General features: G+C 41.4%; 1 pseudogene; it reads left to right on the plus strand.

The window, feature by feature from the left end:
• The first annotated feature begins 1,896 nt into the window (after positions 1–1,896).
• On the plus strand, positions 1,897–10,767 carry LOC120783447 (annotated as a pseudogene).
• The last annotated feature ends 11,433 nt before the right edge of the window (positions 10,768–22,200 follow it).

A 22,200-nucleotide genomic window follows, 5' to 3' on the forward strand; every position in this document is an offset into this window, starting at 1 on the left:
TGACTACGTAGCTTAAGATTTTATTCCAAATGTAAATCTGCATATTTATTTGACTTTGGTGTGTTCTAAGTTTTAAGCTTTCTGTGATAATACTTTTTTTGTTTAACTTTGTGCTGCCAGTTTGAATTAACACCATGCTGCCGGGTGGAGTATATGCCTCGTTATTTCATTCATTTTATGTGAAGAAATCGGAGCAACTCTAGTGACTCTGTTAAAACTGACCAATGCAAAACAACACATTTGTCTAATTCAATGATAAAGTTAATTCTGTACAGTCCATGTTCAGTGTTGTATGTTGTACGTCAACCGGCAGTGACTACGTGTAATTTTTACTGATTCACCTTAGGCCACATTTTTGTGAAAAGGTATTTTTAGACTTAGCTGTAATGCAATTTGGCATAACACAGATTCACATGTTAACTCTATTTCTTAAAAGTTCTATGTCCTACTATGAGTCGGTCTGAGGAGAGAGAGGGGGAGTCCCTCCCTCTAGGGTCCCTCTGTCAAGGAAACATGACCGTCAGACCAAAGCTAAGGGGTGAGTTGAAGTGTGTCTAACACAATCCCCCATGTCAACAGTACAGCACTGAAATTACTGCAACATCATTATGCGGTGAAAAAGGTCTGGTTGTGTTGTGTTAAGCCCCAGGCAGCACGAGGGAGCTGACTCCCCTACACCCAGCTGTGTGTCCACGAAGAGGGACGAGTCGATGGAACAAGCGCTTGTTTTTCAAATGCATTTTGCTGAAGCAAAGTAAGTCAACACGCGTGACTGTTTTAGTGTTAATGTTAAAGAAGAGTTCATCAAATGTCCTCTGAAGAGGAGTCTACAGCCATGCTGGCGGCTCCTTGAGGTTGTACCAAGGCACAGTGGTGCTTTGAGCTAATGCATGCATGCTGACATGCTACATGTTCACAATGAGAATGCTTACATGCTCATGTTTAGCAGTTATAACACTTGCCATGTTCACCATTTTAGCTTAGTGTGCTAGCATGCTAGGGCTATTACCTTTTCAAAGAGTCAAGTTCGAATGAATTTCGTGTTCGAATTCATTCGAACTTGACTTTCAGACGCAACCCATATAGCATTTTGAGTTGGAGGTCCACGAGGTGAACTACTTCAAATGGTCTGTTGAGCTAATTGACTCAAGTTAGAACAGAAGTTCAAATAAAAAGTGACAGCCCTGTAGCACGCTAACATTATTTTCTAATTAGCACTACACATAAAGTACAGTAATTAGTTTTGCATTTGCCTGGTTATAAACCAAAGTAATGGAAAATTAAAATGTTGACTGGGTATTGGTGCTAGATGAAAAGTTAAGGGATCAAAGTTCATGGCATTCACTCTCTGTTCACTCACTCAAACTGTCAACAGACATGGTCATGGAATCACTGAAGTCTGTAGCAAAGTTTATGGCAGTGCATCCAATAACTATCGAGTCATTTTACTAAAAAACCAAAAAGAAAAACCTCAAAATCAGGGGGTCGGATCACAGGCTGCCCAACTGACTGCTGTCCCTTGAGCCTCACTGCTAGCAAAACAGATGCAAGCTGATGATGGATCTTTTTAAGTTTTATTCGTAGATTAAGATGACTAACTAATGGGCCGCACAAAGTTTCAGTAGCACTTGGTGTGGCAAAACTTTGTTTGAAATGTTATCAAAAGGTGCAGTATATATATATGTCTGTAGTCCATGCTGTAGACATTCAGGAAGAAAAACATAGTTTTAGGCCCAACAAATGTGTTGAGTGCATTTATTGGCACATAAAACATTTATTTTTTCAAATTTTTTGAAACCTGCATTGTTTACATTGGTCTTTAGATGGGCTGGCAGTCATTTTCCTTCCCTGTGGTGCAATTGCTTTGTTCAGACCTGTTGCCCTTAATTCAACCCCATGTTCCTAACAGTCTTCAGCAGGTGAGACCAAACTCTGCTGTAACAAGCTGTGTGTCAATAAAAAGAGACCACTCATTGAAGCCACCTCCTGTTTTTAAAGATGAACACCTATCTGCTGAGCAAAGGTAAGGAGATGTAATTGTCACTATCTAAATCTTACCGGCTCTTAATATTGAATTTATTTCCTTCAAATAATTACAACGTCACATCCTTTAATTAGCATTTACTGCGGTGCTGATTTTGGGTTTCTGCTCAGATTCACCATGAAAGAACAAAGCAACCTTAACAAGATGAATGTGTCAGCCTGTTTGTCCGTTATTGACTTAATTCTTAATGCTGTCTTGACAGAGTTCTCCAGGAGACAAAGGAGGTTCCCAGTGACCAGCCTGCCCTGCAGCATCAAGCAGACCTGGCCTCCATATTTATGGTGTGTGGATGTGAAACACGTATGCTGTACCTACAAATGTTGAATCTATTACAGATTCAGCAGTCGCTGTGTTTATCAAACCTCTCTAAATCACTCCTACAAATAGTGTAGTTTGACAATAGGTCTATGGAGCAGACAAATGATGCTCAGAACCATAAAATGTAAGTAATGACGATATCTTGTAGTTTTTGTAGACATAGTCTATTCGCCATATTAAAAAGACAGAGAGGCTGATCCGAAGGGACACAAAAGAAAATAAGAGACAAGCACTGCAATGGGATGTATGTCAAGCTACTATACATGATCATTTTTCATCTATGAACTGACAGTCCATGTTGTTTTTAACCACGTGGTTGTTATTTATGCTACCAGTGTGATCTGGACTCAAAGTTTCAATTATAAATCATTCTGCTGAAGCTGCTTGAGGAGAACATGGTCTCTTTAGTGAAGAGTGAGCTGAAGAGCTTCCAGAGGTTTCTTAGAGCAGATTCTCCTGAATGCTTGGACTGGCAGTGTAAGGATGAGGTGGTGGTGAACAGTGAAGAGGAGGAACAAAAGAGGAGCAGCAGAGAGGCATTTCCGAAGATCACAGTGCACTTCCTAAGGAGTATGACGCAGAAGGATCTGGCTGACGCTCTGCACAACAATAAGAGATTTAACAGGTTCAACGTTCAATGTAAAACCAAAATCACAAAGCAGAAAGGAGGTGCAGAAGTCACCTGGCAGCGCATGAGACAAACTGAAAAAGAGGCTGGATTAAGATTAATCCAAAATTCATTGGAAGAGTATCAGCGGGTTGGATTAGGGAGAGTTTCAATAATGGCCAGTCACATTAGATCCTCTCAACCCCTTTTAAGATTTTAAAGAAGCAAACTGGCTGTGCTTCAATGAGCTTAAAGGAAAACTCCACCTATTTTTCACATCAAAGTCTGTATACAGGTCATTCGGAGAACTACTGAATGTGCAGAAAAAGTTGTATAAAGCCTTGTGTGGCTCCAAAGAGAGCTGCGCAAAGTCTGATAAATTTGCCTCAAGTGAAGTCACTTAGGTCAGAAGTGAGCTCCTCATTTCTGCTTGAGGCTAGCGGTTTAAGGCAACATGAGGTGCTACTAGCATATCACACTCAAATCTCTGGCCAAGCTGTTGTAGTCAGGTTGAATTGTGGGTAATGTAGGTGCCAGGCTTTGACAACAAAAAGAACGTGTTGATTAAAAAAGACGATATATCTGTTTTTGCAGCATCAATTTAGATACTTTAGTTTATAAACTGTCCATCGTGAGTCCGAGAGCCTTATACGAGTGCAATGCTAAATCAGTGGAATACTCTAAATTCATGTGTGTAGGCAGGTAAGGTTTTTTTTAGAAGACAATGATATCTGTACAGTTAAGCTAAAACTCAAGTGGGATATGTGGGACATGTGTGTCCATTATTACCTGTTGCCTATATAATTGGCACAAAATTAGGTACTAGGTATTAGTCGAGTGAGGGAAGTTGTACGTTCCATGATTGTAATTGGTGACAAGGCAAATAAATCTTAGCCCCTGTGGTTATCTCTTTATTTTCTGTGCGGTTTTGGTCTTGGCTAACGTAATTTAGGTCCTCTAATTAATTCCACTTTCCTCTACCTATTATTATCATTGATTCGGACCTCCAGATTCAAATTTGATACACATTGAAAATTACATTTACGTGTTTCTCAACGAGCAGTTATGTAGTTGTCCTCTTTTTCGGTTGTTGGTGATGGTTACACTAGCCCTTTAGCTTAGGCTCAGCTGTTGTTGTCTTTAATTAGGGTTTAATATTGCCTCGTTAATTTAGAATAGCAAACAAACACCTACTTTTTGTCATAGTTGTTTGGGGAAATTGTCTCATTACTAAAAATTAATCCACACCTTCCAACCTATCAGAATCCAGAATTTGGCCATGGTATAAAAGGATATATACTGTATACAATCGCACTTAAATTTTTACACGCTTCAGCGTTTCTATAAAATCCATTAATTGATTTAATTCCATTTAGTAAGTCTTGCGGCACTGTGCCAATGCAACCTCAAATGTCACCTTAAGGAGAAGTTTCAGTACCTGGTTGAAGGCATTCCTAAAGAAGGAAACCCTACACTTCTGAATGAAATGTACACAGAGCTCTACATCACAGAAGGAGAGAATAGAGAGCTCAGTGATGAACGTGAGATCAGACAGATTGTAGCAGCATCTAGGAACACAGCATCACTGGAAATAGCAATCAAATGTGAAGACTTCTTTAAACCCTTACCTGGGAAAGATAAACTGAGCAGAACTGCTGTAACAAAGGGAGTGGCAGGCATTGGGAAAACAGTCATAAGTTCACTCTGGACTGGGCAGACGGCAAAGCCAACAAAGACATACAGCTCAAGTTTCCATTCACTTTCAGGGCGCTGAATTTGCTAAGTGGAAAAGCCTACAGCTTAGTGGAACTTCTTCATCTCTTCTTTACTGAGACCAAAGGAGCAGAAATATGTGGCTTTGACAAGTTCAAGGTTGTGTTCATCTTTGACGGTCTGGATGAGTGTCGCCTTCCTCTGGACTTCCAGAGAAACATTATCTTGACTGGTGTTACAGAGTCCACATCAGTGGACGTGCTGCTGATGAACCTGATCAGCAGGAAACTACTTCCCTCTGCTCATCTCTGGATAACTGCACGGCCGGCTGCAGCCAATCAGAGTGTGTTGACATGGTGACAGAGGTGAGAGGGTTCACTGACCCACAGAAGGAGGAGTACTTCAGGAAGAGATTCAGAGATGAGGGCAAGGCCAGCAGGATCATCTCTCACATCAAGGCGTCACGAAGCCTCCACATCATGTGCCACATCCCAGTCTTCTGCTGGATCACTGCTACAGTTCTGGAGGATGTGTTGAAAACCAGAGAGGGAGGAGAGCTGCCCAAGACCCTGACTGACCCTAACACCGATGTTAATCTCCTGTCAGAACAGCAATTGACATCCACATGGTCTAGGATGCTAAAAAACAAATCCAGACTAACACATCTCTCCCAGAGAGCAATGGATGAGGCTTTACAGAGCCAAAATGGACACCTGGACTTGTTTCTCCGCTTCCTCCTGGGTCTTTCACTGGAGCTCAATCAGACTGTCTTTGAAGGCCTAATCAAACACAAAGGATGTAATTTAGAGACCAGTCAGGAGACAGTTCAGTACATCAAGAAGAAGATCAGTCATTTTATACAGGTGAGAACAACAAGTTATTTATCCCCTTGTTTTTAACGGTAATTTCTTTTCAGGCTGAGTGGCTGTAAGCTGTCATGGAGAAGCTTTGAAGCTTTGGCCTCTGTTCTTCCAGTCCACTAATCTGCGAGAGCTGGACCTGAGTGGCAATCAGTTGCAGGACTCAGGAGTTACGCAGCTCTCTGCTGGACTGATGAGTCCAAGCTGTAGGCTGGAAACTCTCAGGTTAGATAATATTCTGATGCTTTTATGTAATATTATTATAATCCAGTTCTGTGCATGGTGAGCTCTCTTATGATATTCTAATCGCTTGACCACTTACTTTTTTGGAGCCACGTACTGAAAAGATGTAGAAAATCTGCCTAGAGTGGGCCTAGTCAATTGGCATTCTGCATTGACCAAGTCACCAAATCAGTGACCTGGGGGGAGCCAGTAAAAGCTACAAGCTACAAGACTCCAAATCTGTCTTTAAGACTAGGGTTATAGTGCATAACCAATACTACACAGAGGCTTCACCCTCAAATGTATCCCTATAGACTTACTGACAATTTACATACCAACATCAGAGTCAGTTGCCACTCCCGATAAGACACATAAGAAGCAGAGAAACATTTTCATCAAAACTAAAGTTAATGATTATGTTTCTGTGCTTATGAAGGCTCCGTGGACGTAGGCTGTCAGAGAGAAGCTGTGAAGCTTTGGCCTCAGTTCTCAGCTCTGTGTCCTCCACTCTGAGAGAGCTGGATCTGACTAACAGCAACCTGCAGGATTCAGGAGTGAAGCTCTCTCTGCTGGACTAGCAAGTCCACATCTTACACTGGAATCTCTCAGGTCAGGAACCCCCCAAGAATTCAAACATTCATCCTAGTGCTGAAGCTGGCTGGTGTTGCATCGTATGGTAGTTTTCTCTGGCAAAAAGTGGAATATCAGTTTGGCCATATGCAGTAAGTAGTGTTCTATAAACACACATGGTAAAGTTGGCCTTTAATAGGTTAATGAGGTTTTCTGGGGATTCATTACTCTCGTGTGCTCAGCAACAAGTGATATGAAGCACGGGTTGTTACTAATATAAAAACTATATTTACATATGTTCTCCATTAACTTATTCTTACTTAAATTCTCCTTAAGACTCAGTGGCTGTGAGCCGTCATGGAGGGGCTGTGAAAGTTTAGCCTCAGTTCTCAGCTCACAATCCTCTAACCTGAAGGAGCTGGACCTGAGTCACAATAACCTACAGGATTCTGGAGTGGAGCTGCTCTCTGCTGGATTGGAGCATCCACACCTTGCACCGGAAACTCTCAGGTTGGCTCATAATGCAATGGTATATTATTTATTGTTATTCCGATTTCCTCTCTTTAAACAAAATCCCTTTATTTGGCATAGTTACCGTGTCATAAAACCGTTGTGAGTTGTGTCTCTCTTCTTTTAATTCTCTTAGAAGGATACACAGATTTAGAGGTGAGGAAGTGTCCCCCTCCTAATGATACTGAAACTGTTGCTGATCCCTTATAATGAGCAAGTCTAAAAGAGTAATTGGTCTTGATTTTGCTAGGTTGAACCAAACCAACAGAGAGGGGCTGTAAGGAGTTTGCATCAGTTCTTAGCTCCCAGTTTTGTAGTCTGAGAGTACGGGACCCTAGTAACAACGACTTGCAGGATTCAGCAGTAAAGCAGCTTTCTGCTGGACTGGAGAGTCTACATTGTCCACTAAAAACTCTTAGGTAAGAAAAAAAGTGTATTGGAACTAGCCATGGACATATTACCACACAATCTGCATTAATATGAATGCTTTATTGTATAGCCTAAATCTTCATGGCTCTATAGTAAAATTTAGACTTGAACAATGACACATTTTGTGAATATGTACTTTTTTATGGGGATAATTTCATTTAATTAAGTACGCGATACAGTCTGACGTAGTCTGTGTCGATTATGGTCATGATCAGTAGATCACTTCAGCTCTAATAGACACTAAGCATACGCGTTTTTCCTTGTTGTTGAGTAACATGAAACAAAATATGATTTGAATACGATATACTATTATTAACTGACTCGTCTCTGTAGCCCAGAATTAAACAATTCTATAGGATATTCTCGGTAAGGATGTTCAACTGCTATAGAGGTGATCAGTGGAGACAAAAAGAAAAAAAAAAGCATAACATCAACAGACATTAACACTTAGTAATGGAAATCGGGAAATCAAGGAAACAATTGCGGAAGGACAACAATCTCATAAACATTTATGAGATGAACTATTTCACACATGTTTATGTCCATTAAGGTTGAGTGGCTTTAAACTGTCATGGATAAGCTGTGAAGCCGTGTCCTCAACTCTCAGCTCCCAGAAATCTGTTCTAAGAGAACTGGATCTGAGTAACAATGACCTGCAGGATTCAGGAGTGAAGCTGCTCTCGGCTAGAATACGGAGTCCACAATGTAGCCTGGAAGCTCCCGGGTCAGAATTCATCACTAAGTACAGGAGATGGCCAATTGAAATCCTGCTTTACATGCAGGTTAATGCCCCGCATAAAAACACACAATATATTCGCAATATTTGTACGGTTGCATTTTCCTGCAAAACTTGATTTTAAAAGTTGTTAGTTTTACTGTAAAAGCTAAAGTGATCTTCCACCTCCCCAAATTAGATTGGTGGGGTTCCTAATGTTCTCCAGCAAATTTAGGACATTTTGAATAGTAGCTAATGAAGGCATTACACCAATAGTCATTCACCTCAAACAGCCAATGTACCAAGTGCACAGATGTTAGTTGTAAGCCAGCTAGCAACATGCCACATGTGTGTTACTGTAGTGTGCCTGCGTGTGTGTTTGTGTGGCAGTTCTGCCTCAGACTCCTCTCAGAACTCACCAGAAACTGCAGTCCTTTCAGTCGTTTCACTTCAGCCTTCCTGCATTTTACTCTCATTACGTTTATGAAGTAGTTCCACATACCCACAGGATCAGTGATGAACAGGTTACTTGAAAAATGTCATCAATTCCTCGTTATAACTCAATGGAAAGTAATTCCATTACTTCACTAATTACCCAACAACAAAAGTAAATAGTTACATAACTTGTTACATTTCTTTTGTTACCCAGCACAGTTCTGATACATCTTCAGTATTTAACTCAAGCAGAAATAGAAAACAAGACATTATGGTTTAAGAAGCAGTTATCCTACATTCTACTGATCATAAACCATAAACAGCTCACTTATAATCCCTTGTGACTGCACACAGCACTTTGGTCAAGTCCTGTCATCAGAGTGAAGCCACGAGGTTCCCACATTCCTGAATGTAGGCTTACCAGTGGTAACTGTTAGCAAGCCAACTGAAGCACACAATATGTAAATAAGACACCTTGAGACTCACCAGGAGTAGCATTTCTCCACTTTTGGTAGAAGCTAACTGCCCCACCCCACCTCAAGCCCCTCAGCAAAGCTAGCACATGCAGACAGTCTTCCTCATTGGTTAGGGTTATGGGTAGGGCTTCTGTTGCTCTGTCGAGGCTTTCGTTAAATGGAAGTGGGCATGGTTTCATCAAAACTGGGATGGAAAAACGACAGGCGCATCCCAAACTTCCATATCAAACTTCCATCTACCTTCCAGTAAGACAGTGAGCAAGCAATGGATTATTTACGGGATTAGTAACTGTAATGTAATTACTGAATTTCAAACTGCAATCCCTTACCCTGCTTATTACAGGAAAAAGTAGGGACATTACTGTAATACTTTACTAAATTACATGTTGTACTGCCAAATACTTCTCTGGATAAAACATTTTTGGTCGAGTTGAAACATTCTGAGTCGTCTGTACCTCAGTTTGCGCTGCCCTGGGCCAATCCATGTCTAAACGCTCCCACTTGTGTCTTTTCACTGACGGACTGTACTATCTGACTATGCCCTCACAACTAATTTCAAAGCAGATTATTAATAACAAAATTCTGATATACTGTAAGCTTGTCTCTACTTTTAAAATATTCTTATTTATTTGTTTGTGTGGAGAGTCCACAATGTACACTGGAAACACTCAGGTTGGACTTCCTGCTTCTTAAATGGCGAAACATTTGTGGTAAAAACGGGCAAAAACCAATTCACAACCGTGTGTGTGTGTGTGTGTGTGTGTGTGTGTGTGTGTGTGTGTGTGTGTGTGTAGCTTGTCAGGTTGCCAGGTCACAGAGGAAGGCTGTGCTTCTCTGGCCTCAGCTCTGAGCTCCAACCCCTCCCATCTGAGGGAGCTGGACCTGAGCTACAATCATCCAGGAGACTCAGGAGTGAAGCTGCTGTCTGCTGGACAGGAGGATCCACTGTGGAGACTGGACACTCTCAGGTAAGGAAAGACAATGGTTCATAGAACTGTATGAGCTAACATGTATTTTCCGTCACATGGCAAAGCTGTCCAGTTGTTTCATGTTACGTGTTTAAGTTCTAAATTATATTTTATAGCAAATCCATCATTGAGGAGGTTATTAAAGGCTCATGTGTTCATTATTAAAGAGAACATTGCATTCCTCCAGAATGTATCATGGGGGAGAGCAGCGGTTAGGATCTGGCCTACGGAAGAGTAAGTGAAGTTTAATTCAAGAAAACAACTCAACATACACTGAATTTCGCTTCAGAAAATCCATGTAGTGCAGCAAATTTATACTGATAACTTGATGTTTAATAATATTAAATCAGAAACTGCTGTTTAAATGTACCTTATTCTTTCCATCAGATGCCTGTGAACTCACACTGGACCCAAACACAGCACACAGGAAGCTTATAAGGTCTGAGAACATGAAACAAGTAATAAAACAAGTATTGGTGACAGATAATCAGTCACATTCTATCAGCAGGAGTGGGAAGGCTGACGACTGTAGGCTTGGATGGAAATGAAAAGTCCTGGAGTCTGTTCTGCTCCGACGGCGGTTACTCTGCGCTTCACAGTGACAGAGAAACGGGCATATGCACGCCCCCCTCCTCTGACTCTAAAAGGGCAGGAGTGTATCTGGACCGGCCTGCTGGCACTCTGTCCTTCCACAGAGTCTCCTCTGACACACTGACTCACCTCCACACCTTCTACGCCACATTCACTGAACCGCTCCACCCTGAATTTAGGCTACGGTGGCCTGGCTCCTCAGTCAGTGTGTTAACATGCAGTTCAGTCACCTGGTTATATCCGTTAACAAAAAACCTGCTTTCCTTAAAGGAGGGAAGGGGTTTGGAGAGGGGCTCTGTCCGAAGGTGACAAAATCCCCTTACCAACACCCCTAAAGCTCACTGATTAACACAAAATTGAAAGTCTAAAAAATGACAATTAGTGGTTTTACGGGCTTGTTATGTACTGGACTGTTTCTTGGCCGGGATCATTTTTATGGTAAGCCTCTCGGGTGCTGTGTGTAGTTTAATGACGTTTAAAAATCCTCACATTAAAATGTGTGAGAAAATCATAATTAGCGCCGCGTTTTCCTCGCAGTGAGAATGTTTCTGGGACAAGCAAAGTGCCATATGGCGAAGGGCAACTGAAAAAGTAAGATGCCATCTAATATTTAAAAGGTCTTGTTTAGTATACTCCACTTTTTTATAATGTGCAACTTCTAAAATGCTTAATTTTGATTATTTTGTCTTGTGTGCCCAATAATATTTTTCTTTTAAATTATTTGCTTCCGGTGTTTGGTTTCATAGTTTAATTTCTTTGTGTTTGTGTTCTTTTCATTTTCATCTTTGTGCTATTGTAAAGTACTAATAGATATCTGTGCTGTAGAAGAAATCAATTTGAATTTCCGATGGTTGCCGAGGATGATAAAGGTACTGAGCAATCAAATATGCAAACCACTTTATGTGACTGGTCATAAGGTGTTGTTAGAGTACGTATATAAACCTAAGAAGCTGTCACGGGAGAGGAATGTTTTGGTTCATGGTGTAAAACATGAGCCCTATAGCAGTTCACTTGTTTCCCATATGAGTCCGGGGTGCCAGTGCAGTGTGGGAGCCACGTCACGTCCATAGCGTGGAAGGGTGTCACTTATGCTCTCTACCATTAGATGGCGCAGCGGGTCAAACGTTTGAAGGGTGCAGTTGAACTTTTAAAGAAGAGCTCCTGTGCTTTTTTTTTTAACGGAGCCAAGCCGACAAACACAAAGTTTTCAAACTATTAAAATCCTTATTAATATTTGTGTTGAAAGGTTTTGAAGTGATACATTTGTGACAAACCATTAGTTAAGCATCATTGAACAAAAGGACTAAGCTCTGATTATGTAACACGTGCACTTTTAGGGCATCTAACGTTACGTCATAATATTGTTGCGTTTCCTTTTTCTTTTTTCTGTTCTGAATAGTTACTATAAAATCAGTTCAGCACATACACCTCAAATCGTTTTCTCATTTTGTTAAATGATGTATTCCCCTTATAATGAGATCATCACTGGACAATTTAATTTAACTTAGAAAAACATTTTATCACATTTGATGAGGTTTTTATACTGACCTGCTTTGTAGTGTGTGACTCACTAGGTTCCTGGGTCCATGGCCAGTGCGGCACTTCTCATGTCTGCTGAATGACCTGTGGGATCCACAGTGTCTTAGTTGGATCATGATAGCACAGCAGGGATTCAGTTGTTTTTGCTGAGCAACCGTTGATGCAGACTGAGAGCGCACTTTCCATTTAGCCAAACAAGGTCGGGGCCATTTAGTGTTTTTAATCTAGTCCAGTCGTAGTTCTGGTTGAAAAGTTACTGTATGAAATTAAAGCTTTGTGCCATTTTCATACAATACACACACCACACACAACTTCGAGTAACTATGGATCAAATGATTGTGTGTAATGTGAAAGGTGCTGTTCATGGTGATGAACCCAAAGACAATTATTACCCAGCCCCACACAGTTGGTTTTTTTTTTTTTTTGGCCTCTTTAATCTCATTGTTTTGGTTTTTGGACCCGCAAACTCCACTTGCCACAGCAGGCAACTCATTTTAACGGTAAAGCTCTAAAAATCACGGTGCGCTACCTGTTGGACTTCCAAGTGCCGACAGACAAAGCTGGCGACGAGCTTGTGAACATAGTAGATAGCCAGATCTTTCTCTGCCAGAGCTACAGGAAGGGTAAATTGTGAATTTGTCAGGTGGCCAGAAACAGAAAATATGTCCATGTTCTGTTTGCATCTTTTTTGTCTTCAGCAGCAAAAATAAAATAAAATAAAGAAAAAACAGAAATAAATATTACTATGATGCAGTGAGTTTTTAAACATGTCCTCTCTCCATTGTTGATACAACTGTGTTCATTTTAAATTTACCTGATCCACGTCCACATATAATTATAGTTCTCAAATAAATAACACTTCCATCCACCTGCAGAGCCGCTGTGAGCATGACCTGGTAAATACGATCCATCAAATGATGCCAGACTGGATTTTCAAATTCATTCAGAGCAATTATAAAGACAGTAATTAGAGCAGACGATCACCAAACAGTCTTTCACCGCGGAGTCATGAGGCTAATATAAAGGCTAACAGTCAGCACAGATACACTGCAGGGCACGAACTCGAGGATCTTGACTGTGTGTATGTGTGTGTGTGTGTGTGTGTGTGTTGAGGGAGGCAAAGCACAGTGTCTCCCGCAGACCTCTTAAGTAACAGAAAATCATTAAAGGAATAGTTCAACATTTTTGCTAAATATGTTTATTTGCTTTATTTTAGTGGCATGTATCTCTCCTCCTGACACATTTAATATACATTTTACTACACTTCAATGGACATAAGCTGCATCTTCGATCCAGTAACGTATGTCCACATGCTTCAATGACTCACATGTAAGCGTCCACATGCAGCCACCCTGGCGCATTCGTTGCACAGAGGCACATGCTAATACACGCGCACACCCTTACTTGGCACATTTTTATGTGTGCACACACAATGAATGCCCTCACACACATTCAGACAAACCGCAAACGTCTCTATCTCTAAGCCCCAGCACGGCAAAGATCCCTGCAGCAAATGATTGAGCGATCTAATTAAGGAGGAGAGCATCCAGTCATGTTTACTACCAGTATTCATTACCTGTAGTTGTGCTGCTCAACAGGAAGGATTTCACCCAAGACCTGTGACATATGGAGCAAATTAACCCAATATGGATTCAGTGCTTCTGGGAAGGGACGGGGATGACAGGTTTGAGAAGGATACATGCACGCATTGTCACTCGCATGCATAAACGTACATAGGGCTGCGTGCTGTCTTCAGGGAGCAATAGCTGTGTGTTAGCTTCTATTTCATGGACTGACAGCCAGCTCCTCTAGCTCTGCAGCATTCCCCATTTAATGAATCTGAAAGAATAAGGCCACATTTCTGACCACAGATAAAACCAAAAGGAGATGGAAAACAACAACACCAGTGCCTAAGATATCATTTGCATGAAAGAGCTCACTTTTTTATACTGGCTAACCCAACAGGGGGCAATTTTGTTCTTCAAAACACTGAAAAACAGTAAAAAATTACATTAGAAAATGCTAAACTCCTCTGATGTAAAGTAAATGTAATGGAGAGGTTTTGGATTTTAAAGATATTCTCTCTCGCCCAATGCTAGAATTTGTTGTGAAGTAAACTAAAGTACAGACTAAAATGAATAAATAAATAGACATGTTATAAATCAAGTAACATAAAATGAAACTTTTTTTAACAACATTGTGCCTCATTTAATTCACAGTGGTCAGGTGTTTTTTCTGTTTTACTGTATTTCCCATTCAGTCACTTAGAGTTATGGGACTACACCGAGGCCTAGAGTGCATATCCGCAGGCATAGGGCGTATACCCACCTCCGGGTAGGAGAAATGACCTCCTACCTACCTACGAGTAGCCAGATGCTGTATATGTATCAGTGCACAATTTGCAGAGCAAGGCTGCAGGCTTTCATGTGAACTGAAGAGTTGTAGTTGGTGGGAACAGCGTGCTCTTCTTTTTGTGTTTGAGCCTGATTACATCTGTCAGTTTTTACAATTAAAATGTGCAGCTTTGAAAAAAGACAAGCAGAGAGATGGACTGGTGAACGACAAAGAAGCAGATACACACTGGAAGAGAGAGCTTTTAACAATGAGAGACAACAGCGTACACAAACTGCTCCCTTGTTACATACTCTATATACAGTATTTGAAGCAATGTTCAAGAAGTCGTCTCAGCCGGATTATGCAAAAACTACTGAACCAATTTGCACCAAAATTGGTGGAAGGATGGGGCACGGGCCAGAGAAGAACCCCTCCAAGTTTTGGGGCAGATCTGGATCATTTACTATGAATTTCGATTTTGTTTTCCTGGGAAGTCTGATGCGTGTTGTTTGACATCGGCCTTGGCGGAGGTCGCATGTTCTAGTTATCCTCTGTTTTGGTGCCTTGGTTGCCTGCACCTAGCTCATTCGGGTTTGCATCTGCAATATTTACTGTTTAGACAGACAGAGAGGCTGAGAGAGCGAGAGAAAGCTGGATGAGGTCAGATGAGGAGGAGGGAAAGGTGAGATGAGTCTGATCAGACTAATAAAAGCTGATTGGATCTGCAGTAAAATGATGGGCAGCACAACAGGACACTGCCTCTTGTCACTCCCAATTCTGGACCTGGGTCGCCCTTTCACTTTTTACCAGCCCTACTCATTTACAGGGTGGCCACACAAAAAGGCCCCTTTTTCCTTTCGTTATACCAGTGTCACTTTGTATCATTTCATATACGGTGGAAGGTTTGTGGAAAAATTGGAGGACACAATGAGAGGAGGTAACATGCAACGGAAGCCATACATTCCAAAATGAAATGTGTTGACATGTTCCCAACACTTATTGGCATGCATAAATCCAGCGGTTGTCAACATAGAAATAAAATAACATAAAATAAAATAAAACAAAATAAGGTTGTTAGTAAGCTATTATTGTGATTAGACAACCAAAAACACAAGAAAAAGTGTAAGGAATGGATGAAACAATGTGTTCGTCTGGTCTAGCTTAGGGTGCAAACGTTAGCAAGTCCTACCTACAGTAGTACCATGAACCTAGCATTATTTCCAGCAGCGAGGAACAGTGTTGTTAGCTAGATTCTTTATTTTTGACAGGTCACATGAGAAAAACACCAGGTCAGGACTGAAACATGAATATGCTCGTTAGCGGCTCTGTCCTGCTCTTTATTTTGCTTGAGGAAGTTTACGCTCCAGCAGCTCCAGCCCAAGTTGCATTGGCTGTGACGTTACGTTTGCTAAACTTGTTCCATATCCTGAACTCCTTCTCTCTTGTAGAAGTGAAGCATATGTGACCACTACTACTACACACTGAAAACGGCAACAGCATACATCTAACCCCTGTGTTGCTTGTCTGAGTAAGATTTAAATTAGATTTTTATTTTTAACACTGTACTGTAATATTAGTGCGAACTAGCTCTACACTGTAATCGACGAGTCCAGGCTGGCCTCTGTTTCGCCAGCTTCTGTAAAGAAATGCAATCTCTTATTCCGAATTTCTTTGATCCGTCTCTCTGAAATTGATGAAGCGTGTCCCTGGAGTTTACGTTCCGTATTCTAGGACATATCACCATCCACTGCGGCAGCTGCTATAAGAAACTGAAACCTTTATGATTTTAACAACGATTGCTTTGTGAGCACAGAAAAAGCTACAGCTCCCATTGAAAAAAACTACAAGCACAACATCACGGGTCCCTATGTCATCATAACTTGGTTTCATCCATCATAAACTCACCAGAGCTCTTTTCTGAAGTCATTTCAACAATAATGCTTTTTCTCTATTTCCATATTTGATGACAATCCTACCATACCAGCTGGTGACGACGCTAACTTTTAGTCCGGGACATGCGGCTTTAGCCTCAGTCTTTCAGCACAATATCATGTTTGTGACCATCGTGTGAATATTTAAACCCTTTTCCAGATCAAATCAGCTGGAAACATTAACAGGCCTACTGGAAACAGAGGGTTTAACCACTTCGTGGAGTTTAAACGTTAGCAATAGCCTACACTAGGTAGCTGTGGTTAATAAAGTCTGCTAGCGACAGTCATTATTTCAGCTGACAAAACTGGCTGGAACTGAGAAGCTTGCTCTTGTTTACCTCAGTGTGAAACCCAATGCGAAGACACATTGTTTCAACAGTGACTTCGCATTTCTGGCGGTGATGTGCTGAGTGAGAGCAGGAAGCTTGACCTGTGCTCGAAAGCTGACAACGAAGATAAAATGATTGTCCAGCGACTACACAGCACGAAATGAATTTGTAGTAGCCAGGGTTTCGGTTGTTTCTTTGATCTCCTCTTCTTCTTCAGGGAATCATTATAGTGATTTAACATTATCAATATTATGGGGATCAATATTCTGGCTTTATTGGCTCATCTGCTCCTTCCAAGCAACATCTCATAAGGACATGGGAGTAAGAGTAAAGAGCAATTAGCCTTAAATGGATTAGAGAAATTTTGCAGTGTGTTTGCACTTCCCAGCAGGTGTGTTGTCTTTGCTTATGCCTGGAGAGAGAGTTGACAGCCAGAGTAATGTCTATTATTTTGTTTGCCACAAACTGCTCCCTTGGTGGTTAACTGTACTTAAGCACAGACCGTTCACAAGCAGAAGCACGGAGAGACAAAAGGGAGGGCGGACAGGGAGCTAAGAACAGGGGACAAAAATGTAATCATCTTTGTTGAAGTCTGTGTTGGACCCTAAAAGTCAAATAAGGAGCAGTGGAAATATTAACACCTGTCCGTGTTATACAAAACCTGCCTCTATAACTTTCACATTACATCCATTGACAACAGACGTCTTTAAGAGCAGCAGAAGTCAAATGATCTGCAGTGACTTTTACCCCAGTGGCATCCTTGATGATCATCGCTGCATTGTGGGCCGATGCCACCAAGATAATGTCACCGCTAATATGTTGTCAGGGACAACCCGGAGCTAAAATCATGCCTTTAACACGTTGCTCATCCTGCAGTCGAATCTCTCCCAGAGCTCAGAGCAGGAAGCCAGCACTCCAATCTGGAGCTTTCAGGGAAACAAGTCAAATACGCTGAGTTTCTGGATGTTCATTCATGTTTTCATGTCCAAATGATCTTCACTGTATTGCATATGTAATTGCTTTTCCCACCCCAGGCCCTGCCAATAAATGTGGAAAGCGATACGTTTTAGATATGAAACCCAGCAGTGTTAGTGGTCCAATCTGTCCCTAAACATCTCTCTGAGATCCTTATGGGCAAGCAGCTGCTGAAAGTGACTGAAGTCCGTTTTCTTGGTACAAATTGACGACCACCGAGTGGCATCGATATGGTGCCTGAGAGAGATGGAGAGAGCTGGAGTTGGAGAGAAACACGGGGCTGATGCTGGCCTTTTATTAGAGCATTCCCTGCCAGTGAACATGTCATTGATTCTCAGTTACAGGTCCTGTGGTGTCTAAACCTCAGATGGACACGAATATAAATGTAATTTTTCCACATAGACTGCTTAATTTTTTGCCACACTACTGGCATGTATTAAACATGCTGGTCTGTGAGTTGCTCCATCACTTTGGTCCAGACTGAAATACCAACTATTGTACTGGACATTCCTGGTCCCAAGAGGATGAATGCTACTGACTTTTGTGATTCCTTGACTTTTCCTGTAGCACCACCAAGAGGTTAAATTTGGCCCACACATTCATGTTCCTGGATCCTTTTTTTTATTAAATACGTGACAAGAAAAGGTAAATTAATTTATGTATATTGTTTTCTTTAAAAAATATGTTCACATATTCATATAAGTTACAATTATGAATACACAATCCGTTTTAACTAATAACACACAAATCATTGTGTTGTTCTTGTGCATTTTGAAAATATCATTCACACGTTCACAGTGTAGACTGGAAAAAGGATGTGAACCTCTTGGCCAATGACAACAACAGAAGCTAACTGGAGTCGGGTTTTATCAAAGCTGGAGTCCAGTCAGTGAAACCAGAGCGGAGTTCTGGTTCAGAGCTACTGTGACTTATAAAAAACACTCAAACATTTTGATTCTGCTATTCACAAGAAGCATCTGCTGATGCGAACAATCTCAGAAGATTTAGGATGAAGAGTTGTTGATTTGCATGAAGCCAGAAAGGTTTAGAGACGTCTCAAAGGGTTTAGATATTGATCAGTCCACAGTCTGACAAACTGTCTACAAATGTAGACGGTTCATTTCTGTGGACTCTCTCCCTGGAGGTGGACGTCCAGCTGAGACGACTCCAAAGGCAAACACAGGTTAAAAAAACAAACAAACAAAAAAAAACAAAACAGAATCCCAGAGCAACAGCTAAAGGCTTGAAGGAATCATTGGCGCTGGTTAACATCTGTGTTCATGAGTCTACCATACGCTCATGATCATGGTTCGTGGTTGCATGGAGCATGGAGTCCATGGCAGGGCATCACAGAGGAAGCTCCTGCTGCTCTCCAAAAAAACATCATTGAGAGCCTGAAGTTTGCCAAAGAGCAGTTTGACTCTCCAAAACACTGCTGGGAAAATGTCCGGTGGACTGATGAAACAAAGTCTGAATTGTTTGGGAAGAACGTGCGGCACTACTTATGGCATGAAAAGGGGCATACCAACACGAAAACATCATGCCAGCAGAGAAGTATGGTGAAGTACCACATCGTTGTTTGGAGCGTTGCCGCTATGGCTCCTGGACAGCTCACCATCATCCAGGGGAAGATGAATTCCCAGGTTTATCCAGGTGTCTGACGGGATAACGTCAGGGTGGCTGTCGCCAGATGAAGCTCAGTAGAAACCGGGTGAAGCGGCGGGACAATGACTCTAAACCCGGAAGTAAATCTACCACAGAATGACTTCAGACAAAGAAAATCTGAGCTGAAGCAGCTCTGTAGGAAGAATGGTCCAGAGTTCCTCCTGAACGTTGTTCAGGTCTGTTTCACAGCTACTGAAGAGCTTGTTTTAGGTTACTGCTGCCAAAGGAGGTTCGACCACTTATTAAATCCAAGGGTTCATTTACTTTTTCCACCAGCACTGTGAATTTTTAATAGGTGCGTTCAGTAAAGACGTTAAAGATTAGAATTCTTTGTTTCTTCATAGCTTAAGAACATTATGTTTGTTCTGTACTTGGATGAAGATCGAATCACATTTTATGACCAATTATTGCAGAAAGCGAGGTCATTCCAGGGGGTTAACATTTTTTTTTTCTTGCCCAAGACATTTTCAAATTCCACACAGGGGCTTTAGAAAATAATAAATTCTGAGGATTATGCTGCCTTTGGCAGAGGTATGCATTCTTTCTTAGGTGGAATTGAATTCAGTTACATTTTTTTCGGTATCTATCATATCCAACAAAAACTATGACATTTAAAAAGTATTTACCGAATGAAAAAGTTATTTCTTTCTTTATTCTTCACAAACTGACCAGTCACAGAAAAGGAGGCAGGAACAGGAGGCAGTCTTTCTATCCTGCTATTAGGGAAATTGCAAGCGTAATTACCAGATTCCAGTGACTCAAGTTTAATATTTCCCCAGTCAGAGAAATATTCTGTAATACTCATACAGACACACAGACATTTTTAATATTATTGTTAATATAATTGGAGCCCAAGAAAGCTCTTTAAACCATGTTCTAAACTCCTTGGCGTCATTTTCAATGTGAACATTAATTTCCACGATTATGTGAGTCACTTCTTCATAAAGGCCGAATGGTTTAACATAACTGAGGTAATGACTGGTTGATTTTGGTCTGTGAACCCTGCAGTAGTCCAGCGTCATGCCAAGGCAGGCGGTCTCTGGTATTCAGGACAGTGCAGGTGTTTGACTGAAGGAAAGACAGTTTTTCCAAAAAAACGTGTAACTGGTGTTGTAGACGCTCTGTGAGTACTGTCTGAATGCAAATATTAGTCACTAACTGCTCTCCCAGATTGTGGGCACACCAAAACCAAGCTGAAATATGGCAATCTGTAAAGTAATACCTAACTCGATTTATTTGCAACCATGCCCGAACATTTTGTAGCATTTCTCACCGCATGTTTTTAAAGGAATAGTTTGACATTTTGGGACACACACTTATTCGCCTTCTTATCGAGAGTTAGATGAGAAGACCAAGACCGCTCCTATATCTGCCATTAAAATACAAAGCCAGAGCCAGCAGCCGATTAGCTTAGCACGAGGACTGGAAACAGCTAGCCCCTTTACACGTCAGTTTTTTGTGTGGATTAAACAAACAAACAAGATTTAACATTGTCATTACTGAGCTTTAGACCTGCTGGTAAATGGATTTTTGTCACCTGGACAGAGCCAGGCTCGCTTTTTCTCCTATTCCAGTCTTTATGCTAAGCTAAGGTAACCGGCTTCTGACGGTAGCTTCATATTTTCCATACGGACATGAGAGTGGAGTCAATACCTCGGCACAAAAGGGGGTAAGCGTATTTTTGGGTAAGCGTAATATTTTTGATATGGAATGAAATCGGTCAACCTTCTGTAAGCTTCCAGGAGCTTTCACCTCATTGTGTAAGTTCGCCAGTGCAACAACATAATCTCTGTAAACCCTGTGTAGCTGCTTCCAGCACAGTAGCTCACGCAGACTGACCGTGAAGCAGAAGATGAAGCAGCAGAGAGATGATGCAAATGAGCGGCCGGTGGGGACAGCTGAAAATTTAGCAAGTCGAATGAGGGTGAGATACTTTTCTTGTGAGTTGGAAATCCAAACCAGCACTTGGTGTTTGAGGAAAGGACTTCACAACCTAATGTTTCCTTCTGGATTAAACAGCAGAAAAGTACTTTGTCCAGTACTTTGGTTTGTCACCAAACACCTGCAAAACTAATGACATTCCCATCAGCCTCAGCTGTGCTTTGCGTTTAGTGCCAATTAGCATATGTTAGCATGCTCCCTCACTAAACTAACTAGTGACAATAATCGGCATGTTAGCATGCTGACATTAGCATTTTGCCAAAGCACCTCTGTGCCTAAGCCGAGCCTCGCAGAGCTGCTAGCGTGGCTGGAGCCTCTTTTCTTTTTAACCCCAGAATGATGTTGCTTCTGTTCTCAATAAGTCCTGATTGTCAAAGGAGACTGATTGCAGCCAGTAATTCTTTAGAGGAGCTGCTATCAAAACAGTGAGAAAGCGAGAAACTCCAACCGCTGTCATCAGAATAAAGAAGCGGATACTAAAATGACTGATCGGTTATCAACCGTAGCTCCGTAGTGGGTGCCACAGTTTAAAGATGACTGATTGAGGGTCAGCTCCAAACTGAACTGGAATAGGCAGGTATGGATGAATAAAACACTTTGATTAGACTCTGGACGTATGTTGCTCCCCTCAGACCGAGGTTGTAATTATTCATTAAAACATATTGAGAGATAATCTACACTGACAATAAGGAACATGGTGAACACATCTGCACATTTGAAATGCACATACACCACACTGGTTTCAAAACGTGATGGATTTCTTTACAGTGAGTTGTCAGACCGTGTTTGATGAGGTAAAAACTCCAGTAGCATGTGCAGTAAAAAGAACAAGGGTAGCTTGAGACTGACGTGTTTCGGGTTGTGGCCTTCGTCGGGGGCATCCTACAACACACTGCAAGGAACATTTAAACGAGGCTGTCAAAAACAGGGTTTGGTGACATAAAAGGTGAACAGCCGGTTGTCAGTTCACTAGAAGCGGAGCGGGGGATCAGGGGCAAAATTCGGATCCTGTCGTTATCAGTCTGACA

Source organism: Xiphias gladius, chromosome 3, assembly GCF_016859285.1.
Source record: "Xiphias gladius isolate SHS-SW01 ecotype Sanya breed wild chromosome 3, ASM1685928v1, whole genome shotgun sequence".
In the NCBI taxonomy this organism is placed as follows: domain Eukaryota; kingdom Metazoa; phylum Chordata; class Actinopteri; order Istiophoriformes; family Xiphiidae; genus Xiphias; species Xiphias gladius.